The sequence below is a fragment of the Coffea arabica genome, chromosome 11e (genome assembly GCF_036785885.1).
Source record: "Coffea arabica cultivar ET-39 chromosome 11e, Coffea Arabica ET-39 HiFi, whole genome shotgun sequence".
NCBI lineage: Eukaryota > Viridiplantae > Streptophyta > Magnoliopsida > Gentianales > Rubiaceae > Coffea > Coffea arabica.
In genome coordinates this window covers 32,592,097-32,605,180 of record NC_092331.1, presented here as the reverse complement: position 1 = coordinate 32,605,180, position 13,084 = coordinate 32,592,097, and the positions used below count along the sequence as shown (strand labels likewise).

The window sequence follows — 13,084 nt, the reverse complement described above, 5'->3', positions numbered from 1 at the left end:
TCAACCCAAACCCATTAATTTCGTGTTAGGTTCGTGTCGTGTCGAAAATTGCCACCCCTAGTTGCGGTGATACATTTGCGCCGACAAATTTGAGCGACGATCCGGGCTTTGATCGAGCCGTACCGTTCCTGATTTGTCTCGCGCCTTCAGATCCTCCTTCACGCTTCGACAAGAAGCAAAATATTAAGCAATCGTTCCGACGGAGCTAAATTACTACAGGATAAAGAACGAATAGGAAATTTGGATTTCGAAACAAAAAAGAGAGGGGTGCAACACGAGGACTTCCCAGGGGGTCACCCATCCTAGTACTACTCTCGCCCAAGCACGCTTAACTTCGGAGTTCTGATGGGATCCGGTGCATTAGTGCTGGTATGATCGCACCCGCCATGTTCCTTTCGCGTTATTCTTTTAAACTACCCCGTCCTGCGAAGCAGTGTGGCTTTTCTAGACCGAAATTCATTTTAAGCGTCAATTCAAGCATTTTCCTCTTATCCTTTTATTTATTTACTTTATATATTTTTTTGTTATTGATTTGCACCCTGTTTTTTTCCCTCATCCCGCAACTCTAAATTATCATGAAATCAATCCTTCACGCTTGCAGTTAGGGGTGGCAATTCGGGTCCAAATCAGGTTGGCGGGTCGGGTTCGGGTCAACAGACCCGCCAGAAAATCTGTTGACCCGAACCCCGACCCGCCAACCCGTGACGGGTCAGGTATGCTGACCCGAACCCGAAAATTTCAGGTTTACGGGGCGGCGGGTCGACCCGAAATGACCCGAAACTTAATTTTAATTTATTAATTTATCACTGTAATTTCTAATAAAATCAATTTCTCACAAAACTAATTACATAATCAAGTAATAAAAATTTAAATAAATGATTCCAAATCAAATCTAAAATAAATTAAACACCGTAAAAGTGTTTTATCCCAAGCAAAATATAAAATAAATTAAAACAATACAAAAGTGAAAAATAATATAATATATTATTTGTCCAAGTATAATAATTTCAACTTCACACAAATTAAATAAATTCGTTTAGGATTAAGTAATTAATGCCTTTGAAAAAAAGAATAACTTAGTTTAGTTAGATAAAATTATTTTTATGTTTATTAAATTATTTTTAATTCGTAAACGGGTCATATCGGGTCATATCAGGTCACCACGGGTTGACCCGAAATCGACCGGTTTTCTTTTCGGGTTCATCGGGTCCAACCCGATTCTGACCCGAATTCCCGAAACCTCAACCCAAACCCATTAATTTCGTGTTAGGTTCGTGTCGTGTCGAAAATTGCCACCCCTAGTTGCGGTGATACATTTGCGCCGACAAATTTGAGCGACGATCCGGGCTTTGATCGAGCCGTACCGTTCCTGATTTGTCTCGCGCCTTCAGATCCTCCTTCACGCTTCGACAAGAAGCAAAATATTAAGCAATCGTTCCGACGGAGCTAAATTACTACAGGATAAAGAACGAATAGGAAATTTGGATTTCGAAACAAAAAAGAGAGGGGTGCAACACGAGGACTTCCCAGGGGGTCACCCATCCTAGTACTACTCTCGCCCAAGCACGCTTAACTTCGGAGTTCTGATGGGATCCGGTGCATTAGTGCTGGTATGATCGCACCCGCCATGTTCCTTTCGCGTTATTCTTTTAAACTACCCCGTCCTGCGAAGCAGTGTGGCTTTTCTAGACCGAAATTCATTTTAAGCGTCAATTCAAGCATTTTCCTCTTATCCTTTTATTTATTTACTTTATATATTTTTTTGTTATTGATTTGCACCCTGTTTTTTTCCCTCATCCCGCAACTCTAAATTATCATGAAATCAATCCTTCACGCTTGCAGTTAGGGGTGGCAATTCGGGTCCAAATCAGGTTGGCGGGTCGGGTTCGGGTCAACAGACCCGCCAGAAAATCTGTTGACCCGAACCCCGACCCGCCAACCCGTGACGGGTCAGGTATGCTGACCCGAACCCGAAAATTTCAGGTTTACGGGGCGGCGGGTCGACCCGAAATGACCCGAAACTTAATTTTAATTTATTAATTTATCACTGTAATTTCTAATAAAATCAATTTCTCACAAAACTAATTACATAATCAAGTAATAAAAATTTAAATAAATGATTCCAAATCAAATCTAAAATAAATTAAACACCGTAAAAGTGTTTTATCCCAAGCAAAATATAAAATAAATTAAAACAATACAAAAGTGAAAAATAATATAATATATTATTTGTCCAAGTATAATAATTTCAACTTCACACAAATTAAATAAATTCGTTTAGGATTAAGTAATTAATGCCTTTGAAAAAAAGAATAACTTAGTTTAGTTAGATAAAATTATTTTTATGTTTATTAAATTATTTTTAATTCGTAAACGGGTCATATCGGGTCATATCAGGTCACCACGGGTTGACCCGAAATCGACCGGTTTTCTTTTCGGGTTCATCGGGTCCAACCCGATTCTGACCCGAATTCCCGAAACCTCAACCCAAACCCATTAATTTCGTGTTAGGTTCGTGTCGTGTCGAAAATTGCCACCCCTAGTTGCGGTGATACATTTGCGCCGACAAATTTGAGCGACGATCCGGGCTTTGATCGAGCCGTACCGTTCCTGATTTGTCTCGCGCCTTCAGATCCTCCTTCACGCTTCGACAAGAAGCAAAATATTAAGCAATCGTTCCGACGGAGCTAAATTACTACAGGATAAAGAACGAATAGGAAATTTGGATTTCGAAACAAAAAAGAGAGGGGTGCAACACGAGGACTTCCCAGGGGGTCACCCATCCTAGTACTACTCTCGCCCAAGCACGCTTAACTTCGGAGTTCTGATGGGATCCGGTGCATTAGTGCTGGTATGATCGCACCCGCCATGTTCCTTTCGCGTTATTCTTTTAAACTACCCCGTCCTGCGAAGCAGTGTGGCTTTTCTAGACCGAAATTCATTTTAAGCGTCAATTCAAGCATTTTCCTCTTATCCTTTTATTTATTTACTTTATATATTTTTTTGTTATTGATTTGCACCCTGTTTTTTTCCCTCATCCCGCAACTCTAAATTATCATGAAATCAATCCTTCACGCTTGCAGTTAGGGGTGGCAATTCGGGTCCAAATCAGGTTGGCGGGTCGGGTTCGGGTCAACAGACCCGCCAGAAAATCTGTTGACCCGAACCCCGACCCGCCAACCCGTGACGGGTCAGGTATGCTGACCCGAACCCGAAAATTTCAGGTTTACGGGGCGGCGGGTCGACCCGAAATGACCCGAAACTTAATTTTAATTTATTAATTTATCACTGTAATTTCTAATAAAATCAATTTCTCACAAAACTAATTACATAATCAAGTAATAAAAATTTAAATAAATGATTCCAAATCAAATCTAAAATAAATTAAACACCGTAAAAGTGTTTTATCCCAAGCAAAATATAAAATAAATTAAAACAATACAAAAGTGAAAAATAATATAATATATTATTTGTCCAAGTATAATAATTTCAACTTCACACAAATTAAATAAATTCGTTTAGGATTAAGTAATTAATGCCTTTGAAAAAAAGAATAACTTAGTTTAGTTAGATAAAATTATTTTTATGTTTATTAAATTATTTTTAATTCGTAAACGGGTCATATCGGGTCATATCAGGTCACCACGGGTTGACCCGAAATCGACCGGTTTTCTTTTCGGGTTCATCGGGTCCAACCCGATTCTGACCCGAATTCCCGAAACCTCAACCCAAACCCATTAATTTCGTGTTAGGTTCGTGTCGTGTCGAAAATTGCCACCCCTAGTTGCGGTGATACATTTGCGCCGACAAATTTGAGCGACGATCCGGGCTTTGATCGAGCCGTACCGTTCCTGATTTGTCTCGCGCCTTCAGATCCTCCTTCACGCTTCGACAAGAAGCAAAATATTAAGCAATCGTTCCGACGGAGCTAAATTACTACAGGATAAAGAACGAATAGGAAATTTGGATTTCGAAACAAAAAAGAGAGGGGTGCAACACGAGGACTTCCCAGGGGGTCACCCATCCTAGTACTACTCTCGCCCAAGCACGCTTAACTTCGGAGTTCTGATGGGATCCGGTGCATTAGCGCTGGTATGATCGCACCCGCCATGTTCCTTTCGCGTTATTCTTTTAAACTACCCCGTCCTGCGAAGCAGTGTGGCTTTTCTAGACCGAAATTCATTTTAAGCGTCAATTCAAGCATTTTCCTCTTATCCTTTTATTTATTTACTTTATATATTTTTTTGTTATTGATTTGCACCCTGTTTTTTTCCCTCATCCCGCAACTCTAAATTATCATGAAATCAATCCTTCACGCTTGCAGTTAGGGGTGGCAATTCGGGTCCAAATCAGGTTGGCGGGTCGGGTTCGGGTCAACAGACCCGCCAGAAAATCTGTTGACCCGAACCCCGACCCGCCAACCCGTGACGGGTCAGGTATGCTGACCCGAACCCGAAGATTTCAGGTTTACGGGGCGGCGGGTCGACCCGAAATGACCCGAAACTTAATTTTAATTTATTAATTTATCACTGTAATTTCTAATAAAATCAATTTCTCACAAAACTAATTACATAATCAAGTAATAAAAATTTAAATAAATGATTCCAAATCAAATCTAAAATAAATTAAACACCGTAAAAGTGTTTTATCCCAAGCAAAATATAAAATAAATTAAAACAATACAAAAGTGAAAAATAATATAATATATTATTTGTCCAAGTATAATAATTTCAACTTCACACAAATTAAATAAATTCGTTTAGGATTAAGTAATTAATGCCTTTGAAAAAAAGAATAACTTAGTTTAGTTAGATAAAATTATTTTTATGTTTATTAAATTATTTTTAATTCGTAAACGGGTCATATCGGGTCATATCAGGTCACCACGGGTTGACCCGAAATCGACCGGTTTTCTTTTCGGGTTCATCGGGTCCAACCCGATTCTGACCCGAATTCCCGAAACCTCAACCCAAACCCATTAATTTCGTGTTAGGTTCGTGTCGTGTCGAAAATTGCCACCCCTAGTTGCGGTGATACATTTGCGCCGACAAATTTGAGCGACGATCCGGGCTTTGATCGAGCCGTACCGTTCCTGATTTGTCTCGCGCCTTCAGATCCTCCTTCACGCTTCGACAAGAAGCAAAATATTAAGCAATCGTTCCGACGGAGCTAAATTACTACAGGATAAAGAACGAATAGGAAATTTGGATTTCGAAACAAAAAAGAGAGGGGTGCAACACGAGGACTTCCCAGGGGGTCACCCATCCTAGTACTACTCTCGCCCAAGCACGCTTAACTTCGGAGTTCTGATGGGATCCGGTGCATTAGTGCTGGTATGATCGCACCCGCCATGTTCCTTTCGCGTTATTCTTTTAAACTACCCCGTCCTGCGAAGCAGTGTGGCTTTTCTAGACCGAAATTCATTTTAAGCGTCAATTCAAGCATTTTCCTCTTATCCTTTTATTTATTTACTTTATATATTTTTTTGTTATTGATTTGCACCCTGTTTTTTTCCCTCATCCCGCAACTCTAAATTATCATGAAATCAATCCTTCACGCTTGCAGTTAGGGGTGGCAATTCGGGTCCAAATCAGGTTGGCGGGTCGGGTTCGGGTCAACAGACCCGCCAGAAAATCTGTTGACCCGAACCCCGACCCGCCAACCCGTGACGGGTCAGGTATGCTGACCCGAACCCGAAAATTTCAGGTTTACGGGGCGGCGGGTCGACCCGAAATGACCCGAAACTTAATTTTAATTTATTAATTTATCACTGTAATTTCTAATAAAATCAATTTCTCACAAAACTAATTACATAATCAAGTAATAAAAATTTAAATAAATGATTCCAAATCAAATCTAAAATAAATTAAACACCGTAAAAGTGTTTTATCCCAACCAAAATATAAAATAAATTAAAACAATACAAAAGTGAAAAATAATATAATATATTATTTGTCCAAGTATAATAATTTCAACTTCACACAAATTAAATAAATTCGTTTAGGATTAAGTAATTAATGCCTTTGAAAAAAAGAATAACTTAGTTTAGTTAGATAAAATTATTTTTATGTTTATTAAATTATTTTTAATTCGTAAACGGGTCATATCGGGTCATATCAGGTCACCACGGGTTGACCCGAAATCGACCGGTTTTCTTTTCGGGTTCATCGGGTCCAACCCGATTCTGACCCGAATTCCCGAAACCTCAATCCAAACCCATTAATTTCGTGTTAGGTTCGTGTCGTGTCGAAAATTGCCACCCCTAGTTGCGGTGATACATTTGCGCCGACAAATTTGAGCGACGATCCGGGCTTTGATCGAGCCGTACCGTTCCTGATTTGTCTCGCGCCTTCAGATCCTCCTTCACGCTTCGACAAGAAGCAAAATATTAAGCAATCGTTCCGACGGAGCTAAATTACTACAGGATAAAGAACGAATAGGAAATTTGGATTTCGAAACAAAAAAGAGAGGGGTGCAACACGAGGACTTCCCAGGGGGTCACCCATCCTAGTACTACTCTCGCCCAAGCACGCTTAACTTCGGAGTTCTGATGGGATCCGGTGCATTAGTGCTGGTATGATCGCACCCGCCATGTTCCTTTCGCGTTATTCTTTTAAACTACCCCGTCCTGCGAAGCAGTGTGGCTTTTCTAGACCGAAATTCATTTTAAGCGTCAATTCAAGCATTTTCCTCTTATCCTTTTATTTATTTACTTTATATATTTTTTTGTTATTGATTTGCACCCTGTTTTTTTCCCTCATCCCGCAACTCTAAATTATCATGAAATCAATCCTTCACGCTTGCAGTCAGGGGTGGCAATTCGGGTCCAAATCAGGTTGGCGGGTCGGGTTCGGGTCAACAGACCCGCCAGAAAATCTGTTGACCCGAACCCCGACCCGCCAACCCGTGACGGGTCAGGTATGCTGACCCGAACCCGAAGATTTCAGGTTTACGGGGCGGCGGGTCGACCCGAAATGACCCGAAACTTAATTTTAATTTATTAATTTATCACTGTAATTTCTAATAAAATCAATTTCTCACAAAACTAATTACATAATCAAGTAATAAAAATTTAAATAAATGATTCCAAATCAAATCTAAAATAAATTAAACACCGTAAAAGTGTTTTATCCCAAGCAAAATATAAAATAAATTAAAACAATACAAAAGTGAAAAATAATATAATATATTATTTGTCCAAGTATAATAATTTCAACTTCACACAAATTAAATAAATTCGTTTAGGATTAAGTAATTAATGCCTTTGAAAAAAAGAATAACTTAGTTTAGTTAGATAAAATTATTTTTATGTTTATTAAATTATTTTTAATTCGTAAACGGGTCATATCGGGTCATATCAGGTCACCACGGGTTGACCCGAAATCGACCGGTTTTCTTTTCGGGTTCATCGGGTCCAACCCGATTCTGACCCGAATTCCCGAAACCTCAACCCAAACCCATTAATTTCGTGTTAGGTTCGTGTCGTGTCGAAAATTGCCACCCCTAGTTGCGGTGATACATTTGCGCCGACAAATTTGAGCGACGATCCGGGCTTTGATCGAGCCGTACCGTTCCTGATTTGTCTCGCGCCTTCAGATCCTCCTTCACGCTTCGACAAGAAGCAAAATATTAAGCAATCGTTCCGACGGAGCTAAATTACTACAGGATAAAGAACGAATAGGAAATTTGGATTTCGAAACAAAAAAGAGAGGGGTGCAACACGAGGACTTCCCAGGGGGTCACCCATCCTAGTACTACTCTCGCCCAAGCACGCTTAACTTCGGAGTTCTGATGGGATCCGGTGCATTAGTGCTGGTATGATCGCACCCGCCATGTTCCTTTCGCGTTATTCTTTTAAACTACCCCGTCCTGCGAAGCAGTGTGGCTTTTCTAGACCGAAATTCATTTTAAGCGTCAATTCAAGCATTTTCCTCTTATCCTTTTATTTATTTACTTTATATATTTTTTTGTTATTGATTTGCACCCTGTTTTTTTCCCTCATCCCGCAACTCTAAATTATCATGAAATCAATCCTTCACGCTTGCAGTTAGGGGTGGCAATTCGGGTCCAAATCAGGTTGGCGGGTCGGGTTCGGGTCAACAGACCCGCCAGAAAATCTGTTGACCCGAACCCCGACCCGCCAACCCGTGACGGGTCAGGTATGCTGACCCGAACCCGAAAATTTCAGGTTTACGGGGCGGCGGGTCGACCCGAAATGACCCGAAACTTAATTTTAATTTATTAATTTATCACTGTAATTTCTAATAAAATCAATTTCTCACAAAACTAATTACATAATCAAGTAATAAAAATTTAAATAAATGATTCCAAATCAAATCTAAAATAAATTAAACACCGTAAAAGTGTTTTATCCCAAGCAAAATATAAAATAAATTAAAACAATACAAAAGTGAAAAATAATATAATATATTATTTGTCCAAGTATAATAATTTCAACTTCACACAAATTAAATAAATTCGTTTAGGATTAAGTAATTAATGCCTTTGAAAAAAAGAATAACTTAGTTTAGTTAGATAAAATTATTTTTATGTTTATTAAATTATTTTTAATTCGTAAACGGGTCATATCGGGTCATATCAGGTCACCACGGGTTGACCCGAAATCGACCGGTTTTCTTTTCGGGTTCATCGGGTCCAACCCGATTCTGACCCGAATTCCCGAAACCTCAACCCAAACCCATTAATTTCGTGTTAGGTTCGTGTCGTGTCGAAAATTGCCACCCCTAGTTGCGGTGATACATTTGCGCCGACAAATTTGAGCGACGATCCGGGCTTTGATCGAGCCGTACCGTTCCTGATTTGTCTCGCGCCTTCAGATCCTCCTTCACGCTTCGACAAGAAGCAAAATATTAAGCAATCGTTCCGACGGAGCTAAATTACTACAGGATAAAGAACGAATAGGAAATTTGGATTTCGAAACAAAAAAGAGAGGGGTGCAACACGAGGACTTCCCAGGGGGTCACCCATCCTAGTACTACTCTCGCCCAAGCACGCTTAACTTCGGAGTTCTGATGGGATCCGGTGCATTAGTGCTGGTATGATCGCACCCGCCATGTTCCTTTCGCGTTATTCTTTTAAACTACCCCGTCCTGCGAAGCAGTGTGGCTTTTCTAGACCGAAATTCATTTTAAGCGTCAATTCAAGCATTTTCCTCTTATCCTTTTATTTATTTACTTTATATATTTTTTTGTTATTGATTTGCACCCTGTTTTTTTCCCTCATCCCGCAACTCTAAATTATCATGAAATCAATCCTTCACGCTTGCAGTTAGGGGTGGCAATTCGGGTCCAAATCAGGTTGGCGGGTCGGGTTCGGGTCAACAGACCCGCCAGAAAATCTGTTGACCCGAACCCCGACCCGCCAACCCGTGACGGGTCAGGTATGCTGACCCGAACCCGAAAATTTCAGGTTTACGGGGCGGCGGGTCGACCCGAAATGACCCGAAACTTAATTTTAATTTATTAATTTATCACTGTAATTTCTAATAAAATCAATTTCTCACAAAACTAATTACATAATCAAGTAATAAAAATTTAAATAAATGATTCCAAATCAAATCTAAAATAAATTAAACACCGTAAAAGTGTTTTATCCCAAGCAAAATATAAAATAAATTAAAACAATACAAAAGTGAAAAATAATATAATATATTATTTGTCCAAGTATAATAATTTCAACTTCACACAAATTAAATAAATTCGTTTAGGATTAAGTAATTAATGCCTTTGAAAAAAAGAATAACTTAGTTTAGTTAGATAAAATTATTTTTATGTTTATTAAATTATTTTTAATTCGTAAACGGGTCATATCGGGTCATATCAGGTCACCACGGGTTGACCCGAAATCGACCGGTTTTCTTTTCGGGTTCATCGGGTCCAACCCGATTCTGACCCGAATTCCCGAAACCTCAACCCAAACCCATTAATTTCGTGTTAGGTTCGTGTCGTGTCGAAAATTGCCACCCCTAGTTGCGGTGATACATTTGCGCCGACAAATTTGAGCGACGATCCGGGCTTTGATCGAGCCGTACCGTTCCTGATTTGTCTCGCGCCTTCAGATCCTCCTTCACGCTTCGACAAGAAGCAAAATATTAAGCAATCGTTCCGACGGAGCTAAATTACTACAGGATAAAGAACGAATAGGAAATTTGGATTTCGAAACAAAAAAGAGAGGGGTGCAACACGAGGACTTCCCAGGGGGTCACCCATCCTAGTACTACTCTCGCCCAAGCACGCTTAACTTCGGAGTTCTGATGGGATCCGGTGCATTAGTGCTGGTATGATCGCACCCGCCATGTTCCTTTCGCGTTATTCTTTTAAACTACCCCGTCCTGCGAAGCAGTGTGGCTTTTCTAGACCGAAATTCATTTTAAGCGTCAATTCAAGCATTTTCCTCTTATCCTTTTATTTATTTACTTTATATATTTTTTTGTTATTGATTTGCACCCTGTTTTTTTCCCTCATCCCGCAACTCTAAATTATCATGAAATCAATCCTTCACGCTTGCAGTTAGGGGTGGCAATTCGGGTCCAAATCAGGTTGGCGGGTCGGGTTCGGGTCAACAGACCCGCCAGAAAATCTGTTGACCCGAACCCCGACCCGCCAACCCGTGACGGGTCAGGTATGCTGACCCGAACCCGAAAATTTCAGGTTTACGGGGCGGCGGGTCGACCCGAAATGACCCGAAACTTAATTTTAATTTATTAATTTATCACTGTAATTTCTAATAAAATCAATTTCTCACAAAACTAATTACATAATCAAGTAATAAAAATTTAAATAAATGATTCCAAATCAAATCTAAAATAAATTAAACACCGTAAAAGTGTTTTATCCCAAGCAAAATATAAAATAAATTAAAACAATACAAAAGTGAAAAATAATATAATATATTATTTGTCCAAGTATAATAATTTCAACTTCACACAAATTAAATAAATTCGTTTAGGATTAAGTAATTAATGCCTTTGAAAAAAAGAATAACTTAGTTTAGTTAGATAAAATTATTTTTATGTTTATTAAATTATTTTTAATTCGTAAACGGGTCATATCGGGTCATATCAGGTCACCACGGGTTGACCCGAAATCGACCGGTTTTCTTTTCGGGTTCATCGGGTCCAACCCGATTCTGACCCGAATTCCCGAAACCTCAACCCAAACCCATTAATTTCGTGTTAGGTTCGTGTCGTGTCGAAAATTGCCACCCCTAGTTGCGGTGATACATTTGCGCCGACAAATTTGAGCGACGATCCGGGCTTTGATCGAGCCGTACCGTTCCTGATTTGTCTCGCGCCTTCAGATCCTCCTTCACGCTTCGACAAGAAGCAAAATATTAAGCAATCGTTCCGACGGAGCTAAATTACTACAGGATAAAGAACGAATAGGAAATTTGGATTTCGAAACAAAAAAGAGAGGGGTGCAACACGAGGACTTCCCAGGGGGTCACCCATCCTAGTACTACTCTCGCCCAAGCACGCTTAACTTCGGAGTTCTGATGGGATCCGGTGCATTAGCGCTGGTATGATCGCACCCGCCATGTTCCTTTCGCGTTATTCTTTTAAACTACCCCGTCCTGCGAAGCAGTGTGGCTTTTCTAGACCGAAATTCATTTTAAGCGTCAATTCAAGCATTTTCCTCTTATCCTTTTATTTATTTACTTTATATATTTTTTTGTTATTGATTTGCACCCTGTTTTTTTCCCTCATCCCGCAACTCTAAATTATCATGAAATCAATCCTTCACGCTTGCAGTTAGGGGTGGCAATTCGGGTCCAAATCAGGTTGGCGGGTCGGGTTCGGGTCAACAGACCCGCCAGAAAATCTGTTGACCCGAACCCCGACCCGCCAACCCGTGACGGGTCAGGTATGCTGACCCGAACCCGAAGATTTCAGGTTTACGGGGCGGCGGGTCGACCCGAAATGACCCGAAACTTAATTTTAATTTATTAATTTATCACTGTAATTTCTAATAAAATCAATTTCTCACAAAACTAATTACATAATCAAGTAATAAAAATTTAAATAAATGATTCCAAATCAAATCTAAAATAAATTAAACACCGTAAAAGTGTTTTATCCCAAGCAAAATATAAAATAAATTAAAACAATACAAAAGTGAAAAATAATATAATATATTATTTGTCCAAGTATAATAATTTCAACTTCACACAAATTAAATAAATTCGTTTAGGATTAAGTAATTAATGCCTTTGAAAAAAAGAATAACTTAGTTTAGTTAGATAAAATTATTTTTATGTTTATTAAATTATTTTTAATTCGTAAACGGGTCATATCGGGTCATATCAGGTCACCACGGGTTGACCCGAAATCGACCGGTTTTCTTTTCGGGTTCATCGGGTCCAACCCGATTCTGACCCGAATTCCCGAAACCTCAACCCAAACCCATTAATTTCGTGTTAGGTTCGTGTCGTGTCGAAAATTGCCACCCCTAGTTGCGGTGATACATTTGCGCCGACAAATTTGAGCGACGATCCGGGCTTTGATCGAGCCGTACCGTTCCTGATTTGTCTCGCGCCTTCAGATCCTCCTTCACGCTTCGACAAGAAGCAAAATATTAAGCAATCGTTCCGACGGAGCTAAATTACTACAGGATAAAGAACGAATAGGAAATTTGGATTTCGAAACAAAAAAGAGAGGGGTGCAACACGAGGACTTCCCAGGGGGTCACCCATCCTAGTACTACTCTCGCCCAAGCACGCTTAACTTCGGAGTTCTGATGGGATCCGGTGCATTAGTGCTGGTATGATCGCACCCGCCATGTTCCTTTCGCGTTATTCTTTTAAACTACCCCGTCCTGCGAAGCAGTGTGGCTTTTCTAGACCGAAATTCATTTTAAGCGTCAATTCAAGCATTTTCCTCTTATCCTTTTATTTATTTACTTTATATATTTTTTTGTTATTGATTTGCACCCTGTTTTTTTCCCTCATCCCGCAACTCTAAATTATCATGAAATCAATCCTTCACGCTTGCAGTTAGGGGTGGCAATTCGGGTCCAAATCAGGTTGGCGGGTCGGGTTCGGGTCAACAGACCCGCCAGAAAATCTG

At 39.8% G+C, this 13,084-nt stretch overlaps 11 non-coding genes across 11 annotated transcripts; all 11 read right to left on the bottom strand.

The window, feature by feature from the left end:
• Positions 1–264: 264 nt before the first annotated feature.
• On the bottom strand, positions 265–383 carry LOC140021974 (5S ribosomal RNA). Its single transcript, XR_011825956.1, has one exon. It is a non-coding gene; the product is annotated as a 5S ribosomal RNA (ribosomal RNA).
• Positions 384–1,505: 1,122 nt separating this feature from the next.
• LOC140021962 (5S ribosomal RNA) lies at positions 1,506–1,624 on the bottom strand. Its single transcript, XR_011825944.1, has one exon. It is a non-coding gene; the product is annotated as a 5S ribosomal RNA (ribosomal RNA).
• Positions 1,625–2,746: 1,122 nt separating this feature from the next.
• Positions 2,747–2,865, bottom strand: LOC140021951 (5S ribosomal RNA). Its single transcript, XR_011825933.1, has one exon. It is a non-coding gene; the product is annotated as a 5S ribosomal RNA (ribosomal RNA).
• A 1,122-nt stretch (positions 2,866–3,987) lies between these two features.
• LOC140030147 (5S ribosomal RNA) lies at positions 3,988–4,106 on the bottom strand. Its single transcript, XR_011834061.1, has one exon. It is a non-coding gene; the product is annotated as a 5S ribosomal RNA (ribosomal RNA).
• Positions 4,107–5,228: 1,122 nt separating this feature from the next.
• On the bottom strand, positions 5,229–5,347 carry LOC140021940 (5S ribosomal RNA). The gene has a single exon (XR_011825922.1). It is a non-coding gene; the product is annotated as a 5S ribosomal RNA (ribosomal RNA).
• Positions 5,348–6,469: 1,122 nt separating this feature from the next.
• Positions 6,470–6,588, bottom strand: LOC140021929 (5S ribosomal RNA). The gene has a single exon (XR_011825911.1). It is a non-coding gene; the product is annotated as a 5S ribosomal RNA (ribosomal RNA).
• Positions 6,589–7,710: 1,122 nt separating this feature from the next.
• Positions 7,711–7,829, bottom strand: LOC140021918 (5S ribosomal RNA). The gene has a single exon (XR_011825900.1). It is a non-coding gene; the product is annotated as a 5S ribosomal RNA (ribosomal RNA).
• Positions 7,830–8,951: 1,122 nt separating this feature from the next.
• Positions 8,952–9,070, bottom strand: LOC140021907 (5S ribosomal RNA). Its single transcript, XR_011825888.1, has one exon. It is a non-coding gene; the product is annotated as a 5S ribosomal RNA (ribosomal RNA).
• Positions 9,071–10,192: 1,122 nt separating this feature from the next.
• Positions 10,193–10,311, bottom strand: LOC140021895 (5S ribosomal RNA). The gene has a single exon (XR_011825877.1). It is a non-coding gene; the product is annotated as a 5S ribosomal RNA (ribosomal RNA).
• A 1,122-nt stretch (positions 10,312–11,433) lies between these two features.
• Positions 11,434–11,552, bottom strand: LOC140030146 (5S ribosomal RNA). Its single transcript, XR_011834060.1, has one exon. It is a non-coding gene; the product is annotated as a 5S ribosomal RNA (ribosomal RNA).
• A 1,122-nt stretch (positions 11,553–12,674) lies between these two features.
• Positions 12,675–12,793, bottom strand: LOC140021884 (5S ribosomal RNA). The gene has a single exon (XR_011825866.1). It is a non-coding gene; the product is annotated as a 5S ribosomal RNA (ribosomal RNA).
• Positions 12,794–13,084: the final 291 nt, after the last annotated feature.